We start from the raw sequence: 24,616 nt of genomic DNA on the forward strand, positions 1-24,616 counted from the left end.
ATGAAAGGAGTTCTATCTCTAGGGAATAGAACAGAATTAATCTAAAATGATCAACTCCAAGGAGAAAACTAGTGCCTATGCGAACCTATCACATAGCTGTCTGACCATTTTAACTTCATTTAAAAATAGTGCAACACTTGTTGTTTAGTGCGTTTCAGAGCGTGGAAGAGATTAATGATGGACTGAGATAGTGGGGCTTCTTTAAAACCCATATTAAAGAAGAATAATGATTTAACATGCAACTTCATGGCACTGAACTCTAGAAACTTAAGTACATTGCTTTAAAATCCATTAGGGACAACATTATTGCATTTGCTGGATATTTTTCCCTTCACAAGTCCTGCTTTGTGACCTAGGCACATCATTTGTAATGTGAGTGATAATGGAACTAAATGCTTAAGACTACGTGTGGTATTTTCCACTAGGCTCGATGGCAGAATGTTCCAAAACTGTTTTATTTTCAGTGCTAAATGCTTTGGGTTTTAGATAGCTTAGCTTCTCCTGTTTCTATAGTCAGTGATTAAGAAGGGCTGGTCACGCCCTCTTGAGGTGAGAGGACTGCAGCCTATTTCCCCTCCACCTCTTTCTCCCTCTCCTTTCTGCCGTGAACCTAGAGAAGTAAGGAATGGTCTCAAGCCTGCTCCTTGTGAAAGAAGTCCCATTCTTTCTTTTTTCTCTCCCACTTCTTTTTCAGAGACACCCTCTTCTTCCACCTGGCAGCTGGCTTTTGAGGGCACACTGTTCAATGTTTGTATACTAATCCTCAGTCTTCATAACAATCCTAAGTATACTATTATCATTATCCTTATTTTATTTTACTTTATTTTTAATTTTTAAAAATTTAATACAGTTCACATCAGTGTGCCAGGTTCATTTCAGCTCTGTGACACCCAGTGCTCACCCCAAAAAGTGCCACCCTTCATACCCATCACCCATTTAACCCATCCTCCCACCCCCACCCACCTCTAGCAGCCTTCAGTTTGTTCTCTGTATTTAAGAGTCTCTTATGGTTTGTCTCCCTCTCTGTTTTTATCTTATTTTTCCTTCTCTTCCCCTATGTTCATCTGTTGAGTTTCTTACATTCCACATGAGTGAAATCATATGATATCTTTCTCTAACTTATTTCACTAACTAGAGGGTATCATTATCCTTATTTTATTTTATTTTATTTTATTTTATTTATTTTTTATTTTTGGCTGGTTTTTTTAATGAAATTTATTGTCAAACTGGTTTCCATACAACACCCAGTGCTCATTATCCTTATTTTAAAGATGAGGAGCCTGAGGTAAGAAGAGGTAAAGTCACTAAAATGACTATACTTGCATGATCCAGAACTCTCTTGCTCCAATGACCGCAACCTGAGCCACAACACTATGCTACCTCCTCAAACTGAACCATATATTTATTTAATGAACCACTCTAGGGTCGTGACCTACAGTTTGAAAAATAATAAATGAGAATATACTCAGGGGAGGATGAAGTTGATGAATGAGATGATTAGAATCCACATTATTCAGATAATGAAAGGAACTAGAAGTATAAACGAATGAGTAATTTGCAACTTTCTTCAGATATTTGAAGGCTTGTTTGGGGGTAAGAAGAGAAGTTTAGAATTGTTCTTTATGACTCAGAAAATAAGATCAATTCTGTAGGCAGGAAAGGTCCACAGAAAGCAACAAGTTTTAACTCAGTATTACAGAATTTTCTAATCATTAGACCTGTCTAAAAGGACAGTGGGGTCACTTATGAGGTTATGAGTCTCCTTTTATTTAGTCAGTAATTATTGAACATAAACCAGATATAAGGCACTTTTCTAAAATACAGCCATGGGTGAACAGAGCCAGCAAATCCTATATTCTCATGCATTTCCATTCTAGTGAAGTAAGACAGATAATAAATATAACTGGGTATATGTGTGTGTATAAAATATATAAATAAATGCATAACATAAATTATATATTATATTATAAATAAACATGAAATATAAATATATGTTTATGTACAAGTATATAACATTATATACATATAACATATTCAATACTTATTATGTATTCATATTTTATGTATTATAGATCAATATATTGTATAGTAATAAATATGTAATATAAGTAGATATATAAAATATGCAAACTTATATATATAAAGGAAATATAAATCAATAAATAATACTGCTACACTGTGCTAAAGGCTATGAAGAAAAACAAAGGAACATAAGGTGATAGAGAGTGATGTAGGGAGAACGCTAATTTATGGAGAGTTTAATAAAAACTTCTTATAAAGGTGACGTTTGAATAGAATCTTTGTAAAAGTGAGAAACAGAATCTTGTGTTATTAAGGAGGACAGTATCACAGGCAAAGGAAGCAGCAAGTACAAAGGCCTTGAACTACATGCACTTACTTGGTGGACTTAAAGAATACAAGTGGCCAGTATTTAGGTTGGAGTGATCAAGAGGAAACTAGTAGAAGATAAAATTAGACAGTTGCAGGTGGAGGAGAGGCATGGTAGATTATGTAGGACCTAGTAGGTAAGGCTTTAGAATTACTTGAGTAAGAAGGGAAGGGGTTGAGGCAGATAAATGACTTGATTCACCTTAACTTTTAAAACTTTATTTTATTTTATTTTATTTTATTTTATTTTATTTTATTTTATTTTATTTTATTTTATTTTATTTTATTTTATTTTTTAGTGTTTTATTTATTCTTGGGAGAGAGAGAGGCAGAGCACTCCCTTGGGGGAGGGGCAGAGAGAGAGGGAGACACAGAATCCGAAGCAGGCTCCAGGCTCTGAGCTGTCAGCACAGAGCCCAACGTGGGGCCCAAACCCACAAACTGCGAGATCACGACCTGAGCCGAAGTCAGACGCTCAACTGACTGAGCCACCCAGGCACCCCTCACCTAAACTTTGAAAAGAATCACTTTACCTGCTGTGTAGGAAATTGTGGAATAGATTAGTTAGGTCATCATTGTGTCACTACAGGGGTGCAAGACACCCTTGGATCATTACTTATTTGGGATGTCATCAAGGAAATTCACTGCTTTATATCTTACAAATTACACTAGAGCACCTCTAAAGTCTCTTCTGACTTTAGGATTTGTGATCTTGTACTTCATCCCACATTTCACATTCTTTTTTCAGTGCTAAAAGGTCATGTCCAAACAGCTAATGATGTTAGAAAAATAAAGGTAGACTTAATGGCAACTAAACAAAAGGAAGACTCTTAAAAATAAGTTTTGTACCTTATAATCCAATGTTTGTAACTGGACTAAAAATGGACTGGAAACGATTGGTCACTTCCATGTAATTCAAAAGAGGCCAAGTCTGTGAAAGCACTTAACTCCACCTCCTTAGTCACAATGACTAAAGCTGTGCCCCTACCCTCTACTGAATAAACAAACAAACAAATAAACAAAAAGCTAAAAGCTTTTGAGACTGTACGGTTTAAAAGTATGTTTTAGGGGCACCTGAGTGGTCCAGTCCGTTTAGCATCCAACTTTGGCTCAGGTCGTAATCTCACAGTTTGTGAGTTCGAGCCCCACATCGAGCTGTCTCCTGTCAGCACAGAGCCTGCTTCAGATCCTCTGCTCCTCTCTCTCTCTCTGACCTTCCCCTGCTTGTGCTTTCCCTCTGTCTCTCTCAAAATTAAATAAAATGTCTAAAAAAAAAGTATGTTTTAAGTTAACTGAAAATATTTTCTAGCGTTATTAGTAAAAAACATCAGACAGATTGTTTAAACTCTGATTTGGTCTTTGTTGAACTTCATGCCTTCAATACTTTATTCTTTTATTTATGGGATAGCATATATAAAAGTCTATCTATCTTCAGGTACAAGAATTCAGTAATTCAGTAAGTTTTATAAAAATGCAATATGATGCCAAAATGATTTGCATATGTGTAGTTTATAATTTTATGTTTTCAATTAATTCCATGTCGGTCTCATCTTCAGAGCAATATCATAAGCTGGGTAGGGTAGCTCACAGTATTCTGTGAGTATTAGGAGAGGATTTGGATGTTCTTATCTTAAAATAATTGTTAAATTACTTCCCATTTTCTTGTTTGCCATATGAAAGTATGACCTCCTTCAGATCAAGGTTCATATCCAAATATACTTTCCATGCCTTCTCAGAAGTAGAAAGAATGCACTATGCACTTAATAAATATTGTTGGATAGAAGCCTAGAAGTCTGAATTTCTCTCCTGGTGTCACCCTGTTTTCCCATGGTACTAGAAATTTACTATCCCACACTTGTTACTCTGTAATTTCCTGGCTGAGACTCCTAGGAATCAACAGTCAATATGTAAAGAAGAAAGAATAACAAGTCTTTTTCTATCTGAGAAAGTGCAGATGAGAAGTCAGCTAGGGGGGAAATCTCCCAGGTCTGAGAGGAGTTTACTGTAATAAAGGGTGGTTTCTTTATTTGAATAGTCGTGTGGATTCAACTAAGCATTTAGAGGCTGCTGGCAAATTGAATTCATTCATTTATTCTTTTATTTTTCACTGTGCAGTGGTAAGAAAACCAAAACAGTACAGAAATTTAGTTTCTCCCTACACAGAGTATACATACAAGACAGGGATGCAAAGTACGAGCACGTGAAGGATGTGAAAGCAGAGTGGGGAGAAAGAAACCGGTGTGGGCACGAGTTGTGTAGGGGCTGGTCTTTGAACAGTAAACAAATGGCCAAGAAAGCTTTCAGAGTTACAAGGTATGTGTAGGTTTTCTCAAGACTGCAGACGTGCATCTTGGAAGCAGATGGAAAACAATGGGGAGTTGGTGGAGAAGAATATGGATACAGGAACAATAGAACTCCAAAACTGGAAAGCACCGAGATCTACATGACACCTTGTAGAAAAGGAGAGGGCATATTTTCTTCTGAAAAGAGAAGATGGGCTATAAAGAAAAACATGCATCTTACTTTTCCCAAATGAAAACTGTCCCTTCGCTTAATGTGAACCTGTGCCTTCATACTATGTGAAAAGTACTCATTCCTTTATCTTGTATATTCTCTTATGACTTTAAGGAATTTCTAACTTGACAGCAAAACAAGTCTATTTACAACCCATACTTCTCATATGTATTATCTTACCCCAAAAATCTGTATTAATAGGTGAATCTGCTATTTGACTCTTCAGTGGTTAGTACAGTCTATTGCAATTTTTTTTTCAAGAGACATAACCTTGTTTACTAAACTTCAAAAATAAATGTGACCTCTGTAGATAGTTTCAACACATCCAAGTGTGATTTGGTTGAGGCATATGGGATGAGAGGGAAAAGGCTCACGAGATAAAAGGTTACTTCTCACTCACATTCTGCCTTCAACATTTTGCATTTCTTAATGAATCCACAGAACCCCTGCTGCATCAGGAAAACTTTTAAAAGATACCATATGCTTCTGATAACCCTACTAAATTTCTTAGTACTTTTAACATGTTTTCCTTGTAACTATTGCTACATTTGAAGTACACTCGTATGCTATTTAGCTGATGCCTCCAGTATCTATATCACAATCACAGTATCGGAGCTCATCCCCAATAAAGAAACCTAGAAAAAACAAATCTCAATTACATAATCACACTATTAGGGCTAAGAAACAAGCTAATATCATAGTATATCTTCTCTCCTAATATACACATATATCATCAGAACTGACAAGAAAAGACATAAAGTTATACATATGCCAGCTACATAGGAATGTGGTTTGAAAGTTCTGAACCTTTTCCAGGCTGTCTTAAAATGACTTTCTGCTATTTCTGTAGGTAGGTCACACATTAACTCATTTTACTTTCAGATGTGTAAAAAAAATTATGCATGAACAAGTCCTCTAGGTTATAGATAACGTAACATAACAACTGGGAGATAGTGTATTTTAAACTGATAATGAAAAGTCTTTCTTTTCAAACAAACTCTTCAACCATCCAGTTTCACATCACTGATGGACGACAATTCTAGAGAATATTCAAGTACGTGAATAAGCTTTTGCTTGGCCTCCAATATTTTTCCAGTGAATATTTAGTCCATCAAAAAGTGTTTTTTAAAATATCTAGCTATCACCCAGCACTGTGCTAGGTAACAGGAAATATATCTAAAGCACTTAAAATCTAGCTGAAAAGACTACTGAATAATTCAAAATGGTACATAACCAAGTAGTTGGTGAGTGACACAAAAATCATGGATTTTCTAGAGTTTAGCAATTTTCTATTCCCTTCCCCCTTGAATTGTGAAAGAAGAAACTAAAGTTCCATGAGCTGATATGACCTTCCCACAGTCACAACTTATTGGGAGTGAGTTTGGAACTAGAATACATCAATTTTTGACCCACTGTACAGCGCTTATCTCTAAAAGGCAAAGAAAGGAAATACAGGTGTGGTTTGGATTAGCTGGAGATAGAAATATAAAGGAGCTAAAAGTTGAAATTAAATACTTGTATTGAATACTTCAAACTGGAAATGGTATTTTATTCAAAATGGTATTTTATTCATGAACGCTTTCCAACTGTTGATAACTGCATGATGCAAGGTATTGACAACTAATGCATTTATCACATATGCTGTGTTCATAATTGATGCCTTAATGCACTTGTAGCTTTTCACCTGAATTTATATAAAAATGAGTGAGAAAGCAGTTCTGTTGCTTTAGAGTGCTTTCATTTATCATCTTACAAATTTATCTCTGTGTTCCTGTTTCTCTCAACTTTTGGAAAAATAATCTTTCATACCAGTTATCTGTGTTCTAAGGAAATTTGTTCTGCTTTATTTTGTCCTTTCATTTCTATGGGGCACATTCAACTTCAGAGTGATCAGATATTTCTCTGATAATATTCTTATGATTTCTGATGCTTGGTTTTAAAATTTCATATGGGAGTATAATTCTAAAATTATTTTCATGTAAAATGCTGTCCTTTGAATTATTATACGTTTAATTTAACAACCACCTTTAAATACCAAATGCTTTCTACTACATGTTCTTTTTCCTTTTCTAACCAGAGTTCTAAGTTAACATTCTGATTAATTTATTTTAATTTAAATCATAAGAGATTGGGATTTGTTAAGCATAATACATATATACTTGGATTTATTATTGTTCTACTTGGTCAAACTACAATGAACGATCCTCCTTCTAGAGTCTTTCATGTTCAGTCCTATACCAAGATATTGTATAATATCTAAACTATCAACATATCCACCAAACAACATTTGGTGATATCCATTTTATTGTTCATAAGAGTTTTCCATGTGCATTTTTTCATGTAATGTCTTTTAGACTCCTAACTTGATTTAAATGGCTCCAGAAATATTTCTTTATGAATGAGTTAATAGGGTAATATCCATTTGACTTAATTATTTCAACTTTTTCTCAGATACCAAGAATGCATACAATTTTAATGTCCTTGAGGCTTATTTGAAAATCAGGATACAGAACTAGTATTAGCAGTAGATGTCTAATCTCATGACTGCTTTACACCATTACACTTGCTGTCGTTCCATATAGATCAAGTGGACCCTCAATACTGGTCCATTCATTGGTCTTGACCTTGGTTCTGAACCCCTTTTCTAAAGATATTGTATGACACTTCTCTGTTTCTCTAGCTGCTAACCCTGTGATTAAATTTACCTTTTAAGACATTGACTTTTTCTCTGAAACTTGTTTCTCTCCTTAAGTATGCTTTCAATTCTCCCTTGAAAATCCTATCCAATTCAATTAGATGTTGTTCCCTCCGGTAGGGTTTGCCCACACCAAAAGAGGAGGGAATGAGACTCATTTAAGGTAAACTTTAAACCTCAGGGTCTGACTGTGGTATCACGTTAGTGTCACTGAATGAGATATTGGGATTGTTATTTTCTTTGGCCTCTATTTTGTTTTCCTCATATAGAGAAAAAAAATTCCAGTCATGCCAAAGGCTATATGTGGTACTGAAATTATCCTCTGGGAGGATATGGCATTTGAAGTCAGCAATTTCTATGTGTAGGTCTTGCCTGAGTTCCCTGAAGGCCCTGAATTATGACATTTTCTACTTCTCCTATCACCTCCAGAAAAGTAACTTATAAATAAAAAGTGCTTTGTAACTACTGTTTTTATTTGTTGACACAACTTTGTGCAAAGGAGAAAATTATTTTACAAACATCACCAAAAGATCTGACAATATCTTGCAACAGTAGCTAGGAAAAGAGGTTGTTCAAATATCAAAATAATGTACAAGAGTCTTAACTTCACTAAAGAAGACAGTCCCACTACAGAACATACATAAAAGCCACTGTATGTGGTTTCTCTTCTCCCCAAATGTTGAACATCTACATTAACTGTTCCCAGACCTCATGTAAGAATCTCAATATACAGTTTGAAACCTCTCTATAAACTTTACATGACTGGCTAGGCCTTTCAGCAATTAAGGTCAATTTCTAAAATCTTGCTATAGATTCTCAAGGCTGACCACACACATCCCATCTGTTTTGGCAAAGACGCAGTGAGTCATGTTGAAGTGGCAGAATCCCACACTTACTCGTCTTGTGAAGACAAGTAACTTGGGTCCTAACAAATCTTATGTAAAAGGAGCCACGGTATTCATAAAAATCCTAAAATAAGCGTACATATACCTACCTACATACATTACATTTATGTCTCAATTAAGTATTTTCATTTATTTTTGAGGAGAAAATCATAAAAGCTGAGCTAAAATGTTACTATTTAGAAACAGCCACTAAAATTCAGTGCTTCATTACCATTTGGAAAGGAAACTGGGGTTCTAAGAAATTTCAAGCAGGCAAAAGTGGAGACGTTTTCCAAAAAGCTAAACTCCTCTTAAAAACCCAAATTCTCTTGTCCTTATTTGGTGCCCTGCTGCTTGAGGCCTTAGATCCTCTTGTAAACACACACTCACGAGTTTCACCCTCAAACCCTTCAAACCTTGTTACTGTTCTCTTATTACACAAACTTCTCTCCTGTTTCCTCCATAATTTCTTATCTAAGAAGGAACTTTTTCCTCCCTCAGAGAAGTACTAGCATTGAGGAGGATGCAAATATTAATCCTTTCCCACTGCATTTCCCCAAAATCTTTTCCAGCCTACCACAAGTTTCTCTTTTTCTTTCCAGAACAGCAGAGAAGTACTCATCACAGACTCCTCTAGACAGTGGCTACAGTGTTACTATTTTAAGAGGAAAAGAAAATGACACAAAATTTATCTGATACATTGGTTTAAAATAACATGAAATCACTTCAATTCATATATGGTCTATTCCACCTTATGGATTTCAAATTCATTCTCTGTGAGTACTAGTGGAGCACTTCCTTTTTATTTATTAATTTTTAGCATGTATTGATTAAAAACATAATTTTGAACCCAAAAAAAGCACACTCTTCAAGCAATTAGGTTGGGTCTTACATCTCTAAGACTGTGCAATTATAAAAACAAAATGATAAAAAGATTATTATATTGTAAGACAAAAAACAAACCAATAGATCTATAAAGTGAATTACAAGATAAGCTTCCTGCATTCCCAAAGGCAAATGATGCTGGGGAATTTTTTTCAGATCGAAATTACCCTTAAATAATTCACATTACCTGCTTTTAGGGGATTGCAGCTCAGGTATAAAGTATTAATTTTTGATGCTTCAAGTTATAGTTCTATATATCATATTGTGACAAAATATATTCTACCATCTGAGGTGGATTCATACTGTCTTTAAATATTGGCTTGAATGGAGAGATTTCTTTAGTGATTTTTCACTTTGTAATAATAAAATAGAATTTCTTTATAAGCAATGAAACACTTTCCCCTGAAATTTATGTTATCATCACCAAACACTTGACTTTCAAAATACCAATTTATGCACTTCTTCTGGGTTAGATAGTGACCCTTATCACTTTCTTTTAAGGCACTTTTCTGTTTAAGAGGCAACACAACAATATAGAAACATCATTGAACTACATGTCAGAAAACCTGGTTTATATTCTATATTTTTCTACTCATTAAAGAAACCAAAAGCAAGTTACTTAACATCTTTCTTCCTTTATTTTGTCATCTAAGGGCACTGGGTCAGACACTCCCAAATATTGTTTTAAATTTTGAAAATCATGGCTCTAAGAGTATTTCCCATTTCACTGTATCTAAAAATATAGCTAATTCATCTCAACCAGCTTTTCTATCATTTAATTTGTCACCACTCATAACTACTTAACCTCCAGATCCTATAATATTTTCCTAAGTGTTATATATCAAACGCTGACAACCCCCAAATTTATTTTGCCAGATTTTTCTCCTGCTGCCAAATCTCTCTTCAAAGAGGCAGACAGAGGGTTGGACTTTGGACCAAATACTAACTGCTTTCCAGGGAATATGATTAATTTCAATTTTGTGGTTAAGCCAAACATGCATCTTATGATAAACATTCAATTCAATTAAGTGAGAATTGCATTAGCCCTTTCCATGAATCTGACGCTGCTCTTTATATTTAATGACCCCTTATTTTAAAGCACCATCACATGCATTTTGTTGTATTCAAATATCTACCTTTACTTTTTTTCCATGATGAAACTTCACAAATCCAGAGAGGGCTTGGACTTGGAGAGGGAGGCCTATATTCTTCAAATGCAGAACGGTCTGAACTGTGGAGTACTGTCATTTTCCAGCAGTTCTAGGATGAAAAAGAGAGTACTAGGAAGTTGGCTATTTTCCAAGCAATCAAGAAAAACATGTCAGTATTAAGCAGAAAACGCATAAACCACATGAGCATTCTTATCCATTCTGCAGACTGAGAAATTGCTTCCGGTACCTAAGGAAGAGGCCCAGTTAGTCTGCTCACATTCCATTTCCTTTTTTCCATTTCCATTGTGTTGAGGTATAATTTAAAAACAATAAAATGCACCCATTTTAATTATAGAGTTTGATGAGTTCAACAAATACATGCTCCCATGTACCTACCACTACCGTCAAGACAAAGATCATTTTCATCACTCCCCAAAATTCATTTATGCCTCTGTCCAGTTGACCCCTTTTTTGCACCTCCTGACCCAGGCAATCTGCCTTCCACATAACAACTGAAATTTGCCTTTTTTTTGGGTTTCTTATAAAAAGAATCCTACAGTATGTTCTTTTTTGAATGCCCAGATTCTTCTGCTCTTCATAATACTTTGAGATTCATACATGTTGCTATGTTTATTGCAGTTCCTTCCTTTAAATGCTGACTAGCATTCCATTGTATAGATGTACCACAACTTGTTTATCTATTCACCAAGTGATGGGCACAGGAGTTGCTTTCAATGTTTATACTATTGTGAATAAAGCTCCTATAAACATTCATGCACAAGTCTTTGTGTGAATATGTTTTCATTTCTCTTGGGTAAATAACTAAGGGTAGAATTACTAAATCATATGTCAGTACACTTTTAACTTTATAAGAAAATGCCAAACTGTTTTCCAAAAAAAGTAGTACCATTATATACCCACAAGCAATATGTGAAAGTTCTTTCAGTTACCAAGATAGTAGTGCTGAAGACTCTAATTATGTTTCACTTCTATTTATAATTTAACTTATTTGTATTTGCAAATGACTGCAATATAGTGTAATGGTGAAGACCATAGACAGAAGCCAAACTAGCAAATTTGGGTGTTTGAAGTAGAAAATATTCAAACAAAGAAAACTCTATTAAAAAGTTCATAATGACATTACTATTTATATTTGCCACAAAAACCAAGATAGTACATAGTACATATACTCTTTCTACAAGTATGTTTTGGGAAAAAAAAAAAAAACAACTTTTCCCATTAAGTAATCAATAAATTAAATGCTTAAGATATGCTTTATAGACAGTACACAGATTCTTCTCATCTTAGTATTTTAGAAACAGTAGGTAACTATTTTTAATATGCTTAGACTCTTAAAGCTTGACTAATATAAGTATAAAAAATCTTCCTCCTTGTACAACAGAAAGATAGTACAATAATTCTACCCCCATATTAGCTTGTGATCACCTCAAGGGCGACATCTCTATATAATTCTTGTTTTATTCCCTTTGGGTAGAATGTGGGACAGGAAGCAAATTTTCATTAAATGAACTAGGAAAGAAAGAAAGAAAGAAAGAAAGAAAGAAAGAAAGAAAGAAAGAAAGAAAGAAAGAAAGAAAGAGAAAGAGGGAAGGAAGGAAGGAGGAAAGTTAGGAAAGAAGGAAGGAAGGAAGGAAGGAAGGAAGGAAGGAAGGAAGGAAGGAAAGAAGGAAAGAAGGAAAGAAGGAAAGAAGGAAAGAAGGAAAGAACTCCTCTCGTACCATGTAGCACTTTCTACTTTGCATTGTCTTTGTTTGGGTATCTCATCTCTCTTCCAAAATTGACAAATCTTTCAGGGTAAGAACAATGTGATCCATTTTTACATTCCTTACCACATGCTGCCGTAATGCTTATTGTTTAAATAAATGAGTAAAACTCTTCCCTTTAAAATTTTTGAATTCTAGCTGAGTTTTTGTGGAAAATGAGAAGAATCCAATAGGGAAATTCACTATTTCATTATCAAAATTATCCACAAGCACGTCAGACCTTTCATTTACAGTTCACCATTAAAAAAAAAAAAGGTGGCAGGAGCATTCTATCTCTAAAAATGCATTTTTCACAGGAAGGTACATTGTCGTGTTCACTGTTTTCTCCTTAGTGTCTGAGCACTTGATACCTCTTTTGTAAATGAATGTATCCAAAGATGAGTCATCGAACATTTGTTTAACAATCTTTTAATGAACATTTTATCTCCAGTGATGTGCCAAATGTTGTTCTAAGCACTGAGAAAACAATGATAGATATATTCTCTGCCCTCGTGAAGCTTATATTCTAATAATGGAAACACATAACAAATATTCTAGTAGGGGGACAACTAACCAAGCAGAAGGTGGTAAGTGCTTTAAAAAAATAAGAGGGAGACAATATCAAAGATCAATAGGCAAGAAGATTAAAATACAGTTTGATCAGTGAAGGTCTCTCTTTTAAAAAAATGCAACGTATGAACAGAGAAACTTGGAGAAAAGGGAGATCTTCATGATTTTGCTCAGGAAGGAGCCCTCTAGGCAGAGGGAACAACACGTGGAAAGGCCCTATTATAGAGGTGAATTTGGTAGATTCCAGAAATGGCAAGGAGGCCTGTGTGGCTGGGTCCAGTGAAAGAAAATGAATAGGAGAGGAATATAAGAGCATTTTTATCCTTCATTATGACTTTTTTTTTTAACTCTGAGTGAGATGGAAAGCCATTAGAGATTTTTGGGCAGAGGAGGGAGATGATCTGAAAATACCACAAAAACTTACGACCATGTGACCAGACTACATAGACTAAAGACCCTCTCATGGCCTTACTTGTTTCAGGAAAGGGACTGGTCACTTAAACCTCATTAGTTCCACTATCAATCTGCCTCTGGATCTCCCTCATTTTAACAAACTCCCTCTTTGGCTGCTTTAAAAATAATTTATAGGGAAGCCAAGGATGGAGGCATGAAATCCAGCTGGACTATTGCAACATAGGCAAGAGATGATAGTGGCTTAAGCCAGATAAGAGGGGTAGCAGTGGTTGTGGCAAAAAAAAATTGTTGGATACTTGGATATACGTGAAAAGTAGAGTTGATAGAATTTGCTGATGTACTGAATATAGGCTTTGGGAGAAAAAAGCAGTCAAGGATGACAGAACAGTTTGGAACCAAGTGACTAGAAAATGGAGGTGCGGTTTACTTAGCAGTAGAGTAAAAAAGTATAAGCTGGTAGGCCTGCCAAGTAGCACTAAAAGCTCATTTAAGGCTAATGGTCGTGTAGTCTAAGTAAGAATATATAATATGATTATGTGTGTGGTCTCCCTCCCCCCACACACCTAATATTCAGCTTCCCTTAGTATATGCTCAGAATTGGCAAAGAACTTAATTTAACCAGGTTTGGGATGTTTCTAGATGATTATAAAGGTCAGAGGAGCAAAGGGGTTGAGGGTTTATACAAAGGAATTGCTATAATGACAATCCATGGGATATAAGCTTGTAAAGGAGGGCAGCAAATACTGGGGCGAGGGGCAGGTGAGGAGACAATGAAAAGGTGGTAAGGTGCATGGACTGGACTGGCAGTTCCAGTGAAAACAATAAATGCTGGAGTACATGTATATGAGAGGTAAAGCTGGAAACATAGGAGGTGGTAGCTGGGGAGTGGTTATAATTTTTAGAATTTAAATCATGGAGAGGTGCATTTATTGGTGATGCAAGGCTTATCGTCAAACTCTAGCTTTGACATAACTAAAACATGCACCTACACTATGTTTGGAATGGTGGTACAGTTAGGGTGGAGAGTTGGAGTACTTATTAGAGAAGATGTCAAAGAAATGAATGGCCAGGCCAGGCTACCCTTAAAAGCACAATTTCAGCCATCTGAGTACAGATCCTTCCTAGGTGTAGGCTATGTCTGTAAAGACAGCACTAACCAAGTATCTGGCAATAATCACACACATTTTCTGTTTTGCTTCTGCATTGAAGAGGAAGAACTATAGTAGTTACCTTGTCCGATTATTTGTGGAAAATGACAAAAAAGGAAAATAACTTACAGTTGTATTAATAATTTGAGCACATTTTTGGAGAAAGGAAAGACTTGGAGGATTTAACAAGAATATTTTAAGGACAGGGAGATGACCTGGGTCCAGTTGCCATGCATTTTTTTTTTTTTGTCCAAATTATCCCATGGAATTTTAATGAGACATTGTCATAGGATATTAATTAATAACTATTAACATGATATGTAGCACCACTGCAAAATATAAATATATTAAAATAGTCTATAAAGAAAAAGAGACAAAAAGGTTATTAGGGGCTTTACTTGATTTGGAAAATTATTTCATTGTTCTCAAATTTTGTTATGAGGTATTCTTTTCTTTTTCTTTTTTTCAAGTCCTCATCACCTATTTCACCCATGCCCCACCCACCTCCCCTCTGGTAATCATCAGTTTACTCTCCACAGTTAAGAGTCTATTTCTTGGTTTGCCCCCGCTTTTTTCTTTTGTTCATTTTTTTGTTTGTTTCTTAGATTCCACATATGAATGAAATCACATGGTATTTGCCTTTCTTTGACTGACTTATTTCACTTAGCACATACCATCAAGGTCGATCCATATTGTTGCAAATGGCAAGATTTCATCCTTTTTATGACTGAGTAATAATTTCTTCATTCATTCTTTTGGTACATGAATTGAGCACCTACTATGTGCCATGAATTTTATTATACCTTATGCACATAAAGATCTTGCCTTTGAGAATTCTGGGCCAACAGAAGTAACAGATCCTTTAACTCAAAATTCCAATTTAATAAAATGGCTGCTGTGATAGAATTACATACACAGTGCTCTAGTGATCCCAAAGATGGTATGCCTGAGATTTCCGAGAGGTCGGGAAGATACCCCTAGGGAAAAGGGCATATTAATTATATCTTAAAGTGGTAGTTACAGCAGTTTTTCAGGCATAGAACACGATGGACAAGCATTCCCAAAGAGAGCAACAGCAGTGTGTTCAAAGGCACAGGAAAATTAAAAAGTCTGGTGTGATGGAGGAGAGAGTTGGAAGGTCACTAGATGGTGAGGGAGTGAATACAACTGAGAAGAAAAATGGGCCAGGAGAAGAGGTTTAAAAGGCGCAGAAGGGCCAGATCAGATTGTGATGGGTGTGTGGGACTCTAGGATGGATTTTATAAGGCAGGCAGAGATCATGATTTTTAAGTGAGTGTGCAGCGTGGAGGAAATAAAGAAAATGAATAGAAATAGGTCCTTGCCTCCCCACAACTCTCTTTTCCTCTGAATTTTCCCACCCCCTTCATTTAAGATGGAAATTTTGTTGAAAACTAAAATGTGGACAATGTCTTCGCTCAGACTGTTAATCGAGAAAGAGACTAGGTCTTTCTCTGTGCCTGGTATTTGGTAGAATGCTGCCCACTGCAGTGGCCCACACTGTCTGGTCAACATTTGTTGGGCATGATGGGAAAGAGTCACTTTCAAGCTGATGTAGCAGAAGGTAGCTATGAACAATCAAGAAACGGTGGAGGCAAGGGCTGACTGTGACAGCCAGGCACTTCTCTGCATATTTTTCTGTCACTGTTTCCCAAAACTGGAGATTTCAGTTTCTTTAAAGAGAGAGTCTTTGAAAGCTCACCAGTTTTATAAGAGTCATTTTCTGTGTACGCGTTTGTTTTAGTCAGGGTAAAGAAACCACTTGTGAGGCCTTGGGAAGTGTTTATTACACTCTCTGGTAGGTCCTAAGCTCCCCTGAACTTCATATATTATTCTTTAATAACAACTTTCCATCTCATGAGAGTGGAACGCAGGAAGGCTCACTAGAATCAATGACCAGGTAATTGAACCGTCAGGAGCTCTGTTTTGCATGAGGCTCTGGCTTCGAGAATACTTGATAGTTAGCAAATTTGCTTTTGCTAAAAGAAACCAAAGTGATTCATAAAATGAAATTCAAAAGGGTCATGCATAGAGGCCAAACTGGTTTTGATTCTCTGTTTTCCCTCTCCCAGGTATATTAGCAAAGGTTGTTGACAAAAAGTGAACACTTTAAACTGAAAAGGAAATTGAATATGAAACTGTCTTACATGCAAAGGCACAACAGCTGAATAATATCTTGTGTAGCCATAGGTCTTTTAATGCAGTCCTCTTTATTGAAAAAATAAAATATTTTCTCTAAGAACGTCTGTGTGGCACCAATACTGTATTTTGTGGTGCATTTAGGTCACACCAGAAATTACTGTTTTATTCTGAAAATGAAAACTGAATGAATCTCAGCTGGCTGCTCGTGTAAGAAGAAAACAAAGCACCATTTTTTTGTATCCTTTTAATGGAGAGTGCCCCACCGTCAATTTGTCTGCAGAATATATGAAATACTTTATTACTTGTATGCTTCTGAGAGCAGACAAGGGAAAGTAAGATTTGATAACTCAACTTTATGTGAACCAATCTGCCTTGCCTAGACAGAGGGAACAGAGTTTTATAGGATTTTCCATGGCTGCAACCAACTGGAGTCACTCAGGAGTGCTTTCTGACCTGTAATAATTTATGAAATTTATTGCTACTTAAGCTCGCCTGGACAAGTTTTGGCCGTTAGAAGAGTAAATAATTTATTTGCAGATTATAGCAAGGTCATCTTAAATACTTCATCAGAAGAAGAGATGCGATTGCATCATCTCTCTGACCAAACAGCACATCCCCCTTGAGCAAGGCAGGGGGCTCATCCAGAAGGGGGCTGCAGAGCTGTAATGGATTAGCATAAGTGATGGAATCTGAGTTGAGTAGACCAGGTTCTGCCATTAACCAGATGATACCAGTGACGTTGCCAGAACATAGCCCTCCCCGGCCAGGTAGCATTAGCTTGAAACTATCTGTGGGGGAGAAATTAGACTTGGGCTGAACCAAGACTGAGCCTCCCCCCAACTTTGTTTAGGACAAGCTTACAACATGTTCAGTGAAGAAAAAGCCTGGAGACAAGGGAACGAAGGGAACGAAGGAAACTCCACAGCAAACTGGTGGAAGTTTCCTTCCAACAGGCAGAAAACCAACTGAGAATCAGAATCAAGGTTTCTGTCAGCCGGGAAGTAAAACAGGGAACTGCTCTGGAGATCCAGAGGCATGATAGGGACTAGCCTCTTTCTCTTTATAATGAAAAGTGGAAAGCGGTAGTTGGGGAGGCAGCTGCGGTCTTTAGCAGCCCCCCAGACCCCACAAGCAATTATAAGGTGGTTTCAGCAAATAGTGGTGATGGTAGGCTTTATTTCTTTTGAAGGTAACTATATCTTTTGACATATCTTAAATCATGAGAGAGGTTTATGTCCTATCACTTTTTCTATATCTCAGCAGTTCCGTAATGCTGGGCTCTTGATACAAAAACCCAGATGGCTCAGTAAATGCATGATTTACTTTTGGTAATAGGTGAGGATTATCCTCCTGGTTCACAGACAAATTTAATAGTTTCTGTTTGAACTTTTTTCCTTCTTTGCTTTTATTAGTTATATGCTGTTATAATTTTCATCAAGTTATTCACAGCCCTTTCTTACACTGCATTTAACATAACATTACAATTCTCGAGGAATGGAAATCCAGAAATTACAAAAATTGCATAATCTGAATCTAATTTTACTGCTGTATATATTGACAGTATATCAAGATTTAGTTTCATTTTAAACTAAAATCAGCATGGTCTTGTCTCTGGGTTCTGGCAATAATTTGTTAAAGGTTAAAAGAAATATTTTCTCATTTGATCAAGAAATACTGGTGCAAGGAGTCAGTTAATCCTCTTTGAAACTATACTCTATAACTTAACATTATAATTAAATTTACATTCATTTTAATTCATTTATTCAACAAGCACTTATTAAACCCCTATTGTGTGCCTGTTACTCTGCTGGCACTGAAATATTGTAAAAATTATACATAATAATCCCATCAAGAAACTTTTAGTTTATTAGAGGGTTATAAGACATGAGTATAATTAATTTTGAGACAAAGTAGAAAGTGATATGTGACAACCAAGTATAAGTAAATGACAATGGGAATCCGGAGAGAGAATATTTGCAGCCAGAGAAAGCTTCATAGGAAATGTAATTTTGAATTGGACTTTGAAGGATGGATAAGGACAAAGTCATCCCAGGTAAAGGGATAAACACGAGCAAAGGCACAGAGGTGGGAAGTTACAGGTTGTGTTAATTGTTAGGGTAGAAGGTAGGACCGATTTTATGTATACATGGTCTTTATGGATGAGTTTCTTCAGCTGTTGGGCAAATTCTTTCTATTATGCAATTTAGAGGTAACACTTAAGATGGTGGTCATATGCTAAATTAATTTTCCATTAAGACATTAATGAATGTAATTAGATCCTTTCTTGTGGAGTTTTGGCTTTGCAAAGACTGTATAAAGTAGGGGAAGTAGAGTTACCACGAATGAGGGGAGATGGACCAGCACCTAAAGAATACAGAAATAAAGGTGTGATAGCACAAACGATGCCTTTTCTTTTGTGGTATCTAGAAAAACACATACATTTTAAATGCAAATTTAGTTCTGTTCTAGTCCTGACACTGTGTACTGATGTGTGATTTATATTTTATCTTAGGTGATCCTTTCTATACAGGATTTCTATTTGTCTATTCAGCTTGATACTCCAAACTCTACTGAAGCTTTCAAGTTTCAGAGTCTTTTTCCCCCTCCATTTGAACCAAGAACAAGTTTTGCTAGGAAAAGTGAGAACTCAGACTGATTCTAATATTCGATTTTTTCTTTAAAAGCACATTCTTCCTTTCATGGCTCTTAGGAAATTAGGGTAACAATGGCTTGCATCTCATCAACTAGCTCTTGGGTCAGCTGGCCAAACCAGAGATAACTCGGTACAGAATTACTAAGGATTTTATTACCTATGAATTTCACAGGAAAGGCTTTCTTTGACAATAACATTTTATTTTTTATTTATTTAATTTATTTAATTATTTAATTTATTTAATTTATTATTTATTAAATTATTACATTTATTAAAAAGAACCACCACCACCAACAGCAAAGCAAATTGTGCAATACTTTAAAATAAATAAATTGAAGCTATGATCATGTATATTCCCAGCAGAAAGGCAAAAATGGCCATTAATAAAACTCCTGAAAGTCCAGTTAGTAATGAACAATGAATAGGTGGTATCCAATTAAAATACGTTTTGAAGCCGAAGGGAAATCTGACTGCCTAAAATGGAGAAATAGAATTAAACATGCCACTAGCCAAATCTTTTTTAATTAAAAAAAAATGTTTATTTATTATTTTGAGAGAGACGGAGTGTGAGTGGGGGAGGGGCAGAGAGGAAGACAGACACAGAAGCAGGTTCCAGGCTCTGAGCTGTCAGCACACGGCCCGACGCGGGGCTCTAACTCACAGATTGTGAGATCATGACCTGAGCCGAAGTCGGACGCTTAACTAACTGAGCCACCCAGGCGCCCCACCACTAGCCAAATCTTATGGAAGAGTCTCAAAGAAAGATGTTTGTGTAATATTAATATAATGCAGGGGAGTAACTAGCACTAAGGTTCACTTCACTGTTTTTGGTTATCAACAAATGTCCCAAGTTTAGTTGCCACAGTTGACAGGTTTATTTATCCATGTGACTCTAGCTGCTGTTAGGAAATGTGATTTTAATTTTCTCTCCCATTTCTGTGACTTTTCTCCTCTTACAAATCTCTTTCTGTTCCTCTGTCTTCCCTCCCCTCCTTCAACATTCAAACTCATTTTCCTAGGTCTTCACTCACAGAAGAAATTAGCTGAAAATGTTCACTGAATGTGTCTGAATACTCTTCCTAGGAATGTTTGCATTTTCATGTATAATAATAACTATACGAATACAGAGATATATATCGATCTGTCTTGAAACTTCAGCCATTAATGATGGTAAGGAGTCTTCATAGGTAGTCTTCCCTATGCTTTCAGACCATCCCCATAGGCAGTGCCTTGCCCATTTGATGGATGAGGCCAATTGTTCTAGTGTGCAGCAATAATTTTGAGGAAGACGGGTGAGCACAGATAAAATATTAATCAAGAAGTTTTTCTTCAACCTCATCTACTAAGCAAATTCTGGATTTCCCATCAAAAAGGCACTATCCATCCTACACCTTATTTCCTTGAGGCTTCCATCAATAGCAGCTTTCTCTGCTATTGAGAGAAGCTCCAGCCCCCAAACTGCACCAGTTACCTAGGTTTCCATCCTCCGAAGGCAAAGACCTGTTGCTGGGAGCAGTTCCTGAGGGCGCAGTTACGTCAGCAGGGATGCTAGTGGCAGAGTGGCTGCTGGTGATGACACAGGATAGCAGCTCAGTGCATTTGGGCCTGTCACCGCTGCTTCAATTCAAGGATTACTGGATACAATTATTTGTTGACATCTATGGGAATACTTGGGGGGATTTCAGCTTTTAAAATTGAAACACTGGCATCAGGCTTAGTTAAAATGTGTAGCACACTTATTTTATAAGTGAGCAAAGAACAGTAAAATAGGAAGGGAATGGAACTGGCTCTTTATGCCAGGCAGTGGTGTCTTGGCTAGCAGTAAAAGTGAGGTAAGATGAGGGTTATGAACAGGGACCTTGGTATTAGGGGTTTTAGTTCTTATTCCCACTTTTTAGCTGTTGATATTCAGTGAGCAGTGCTTCTATGTGGATTAAATTAGGTAACACACTTCAGGCATTAGAATACCTGGCACATAGAAGGCATTCAATAAATGGTTCTCTATTGCAATGTTCTTTTATATTTTGTAAATTGCTTTCAATTTAACATTTCTTAACATGTTTTGGAAAAGAACCCCTTTGACATTCTAATGAAAACAAAGGACTCTTACCTCTCAAAAATGACTGTGTATTCTAAATTTGATATATTTGGTGGCTTCATGAACTTTCCTAAATATACCAAATGTGATGTTTATTATATATGTTAACTTGGCTAGGCTATGGTACTCAGCTGTTTGGTCAAACACTGTTTGCTGTTAAGGTGTTTTTTAGATGTGATTAAATCAGGAGACTATAAGTAAAGCAGATTAATCTCCATAGTGTGTGTGAGCTTCATCCAATCAGCTGAAAGCCTTCAGAGAAAAGACTGAGGTCTTCTGAAGAGGAAATAATTCTGCCGCCAGACTACCTTTAGACTCAAGACTGCAACACTGACTCCTGCAGGAATTTCCAGCCTGACAGACTGCTCTCTGGATTTTGGACCAGTCAGGTCCCACAATCCTATGAACCAATTCTTTAAAATCCCTCTCTTTCTCTCTCTCTTTCTCTCTCTCCCCTTCTCTTGACAGATAGAGGGACAGAGAGAGAGAGAGAGAGAGAGACCCTGATCTATTTATCTATCTCTCTACATCCTATTTGTTCTGTTTCTCTGGAGAACCCTGGCTAATATACCTAAGGACTCACTAGGGAGTTCATGGACACACACACACACACACACACACACACACACACACACACACACACTACTTGGAATCCTCTGGAGAAGACATTCTGAAAACAACTTGATCTAATTGCTTCATCATGAAACCCTGCATTTCTCACAGAATGGTTCTATCACTCTTCTGGTGGTAGTTACTCAGGAGATAGAAAGGGCACTATTCAGTATTAAAGTACAAAGTAAACACTTCAGGTAAGTATTGAATAAATGCTTCCCACTTTACTCTTTCAATTCCAGAAGTGATTAGAAAAGTCAATGATGTTTTTGGAAGAACCTAATGACAAGGATCAAAATCCTTTCAACTGCTGGTTGGGACAAGACTCCCTTGGTGCTACTGTGTAAGGCCCACCACTGTCTGGAGGACTACTATACTGACTTTAACCATCTCAAATGTGCAGATGAGAAGATCTTATTGAAGAAGTCTAAGCGAAGAAATATCATTTTTCCATCATGCATGCATATTTTAAGGGCTATCTGTTTAAATTTTTCATTTTTCCAAAGGGCTATGCAACATTTTATACAAATCAGGGTGAAATGTTTGCAAATACTTAAAAGCAATGATGCAAGCAAACTCCTAAAAGCTTCAACAACAAAGGACAAAAAGAGTAGAAAAGTTGGGAATTAGCTATTGATGAAATTTCTAGGCACTATCACCTGCAAGTTAGCTTAATACTTTCCTTGAGGATGTGTACTAAGAATCTGTGAGATCTATCCAATCTCCAGTGCAGGAGCCTCACTCAAAGGGAACTCTTTTCACCCCATGAGATACATGATAAATGGATAACTAAGCCATTGGTAAGACTAATTTTACAGTTCTTTGGAAGGATAATTCCAGTAAACTATTTATTCAGAAAACAACAATGTTACTGACAGTATGCTGGTCAAAGAGCAGGGAATCTTCTCCAAATGCCCCATTCTCTCACCCTTTGTCCAGCAATGCCTCTGACATACTTCATGACCAATTTGTGACAGGTTTTATCTGTGAAGTGGAAATAATATCTGGTTTTCTCCCAGAAACATTGTGAGGATAAATGAGATAAATCATTTGAAGTGCTTTGGGCTCCACTGATGATGAGTGCTATATTTCAAAGCATTATTATTTACTTCACAAGTGACTTGTCACCATTCCTAATCTGTGTAAAGCACTGTGAATTCCTCAGAGAAAGACTTGATATTGAGTGAAATTTTAATACAAGTGGATAATATGCAATGCATAGAATCTATTCTGTTAGAGGCCCTATTACTATTTGTGGGGGGAAATAATGCATGCTGTAGCATGGTAGATAAGAAGACATGTCAGGGCATACTTACTCTTTTAAACTTTCTTTCTAATCAGGCTTCCCAAACTAGCCTAAGAAACTTACTTACATTAGAGACAGAGCATGTACGTGTATACTTGGTCAATGTCACACTGGTCCTTAAAACTCCCCATCTTAGTTTAGTAGTCCATTCAAAAAATTAATTGACATATCAAATATTAACTGAGCATTTACTGTTTGCCACTGGACTAGATTCTAGAGATTTAAAAAAAATGGTCAAAGTAAGAAAAAGCCCAGTGGACAATGAAATAAATCATATACAAAGAAAAGTGAGACAAGCAATCTAATCAGTTAAATTAGAAGCACCAGTGTGACACACTGACCTTAAAATGACCTTTTTAAAAAAGTTAACACTAAAGCTTCCCAACAGAAGTAGCAGTAGTTCTAGAATTTACCCATTGTCAATTGTTTAGGGTACCCCCAATATCAAGATTTTGGTATCTGAGATTACACTCCACTATTAAACACCAGGACTGCTTGGAGGGGAGCCACTTCCATGCCTCAGATCAGGAGAAAATTATAATGGACCTGGACATTTTGTTTTTGCCCATTAATCAAGAATGTTTACATGGGTAATGGAAACAGTGCGACAAAGGACAAAAGAATAAAATTGAAAGGAGCTCCAGATGGCCATGTTGAAATAGCTGGATTATATAAGAAAAGTTATAGTAATACTATAGTTAATTGGAACAAATTGAACTCGTGAAAAGACAGGAATTCTTACTGACATTCAAATTTAAATGCACTGTATTTAAATCCAGTCCTTCGTTCAACCTGTATGTATTTAGTGCCTAGTAGGAGGCAGTCACTAGAGCCTGAATTCTAGTGGAGAGAGAAGAAAGACAAGCAAATAAGATAAACAAATAAATAAGCAAAATATTGTATGCCAACGGGGATGAGTACTATAGAAAGAAATCAGAAAGAGAGGCTAAAAATGACGGAGAGGCGAAGCTGTAAAGAAAAGGCAGAGAACCTGAAAACTATAGAAAGCTTATGAAAGAAATTGAAGAAGACACCAAAAAATGGAAAAAGATTCCATGCTCCTGGATACGAAGAACAAATATTGTTAAAATGTTGATACTACCCAAAGCAATCTACATATTCAATGCAATCCCTATCAAAATAACACCAGCATTCTTCACAGAGATAGAACAAATAATCCTAAAATTTGTATGGAACCAGAAAAGACCCCGAATAGCCAAAGAGATCTTGAAAAAGAAAACCAAAGCAGGAGGCATCACAATCCCAGACTTCAAGCTATACTACAAAGCTGTAATCATCAAGACAGTATGGTACTGGCACAAGAACAGACACTCAGATCAATGGAACAGAATACAGAACCTGGAAATGGACCCAC

General features: G+C 36.4%; 1 long non-coding RNA gene across 2 annotated transcripts in view; it reads right to left on the bottom strand.

The window, feature by feature from the left end:
* LOC122241529 overlaps positions 1–24,616 on the bottom strand; it is a 531,327-nt gene that overhangs the window by 226,559 nt on the left and 280,152 nt on the right. For both annotated transcript variants that reach the window (XR_006221720.1, XR_006221719.1), the window contains exon 2: positions 10,503–10,626. This is a non-coding gene — a long non-coding RNA (uncharacterized LOC122241529). The remainder of the gene's footprint in view (positions 1–10,502; positions 10,627–24,616) is intronic.

This window comes from Panthera tigris, chromosome C1 (assembly GCF_018350195.1).
Source record: "Panthera tigris isolate Pti1 chromosome C1, P.tigris_Pti1_mat1.1, whole genome shotgun sequence".
NCBI lineage: Eukaryota > Metazoa > Chordata > Mammalia > Carnivora > Felidae > Panthera > Panthera tigris.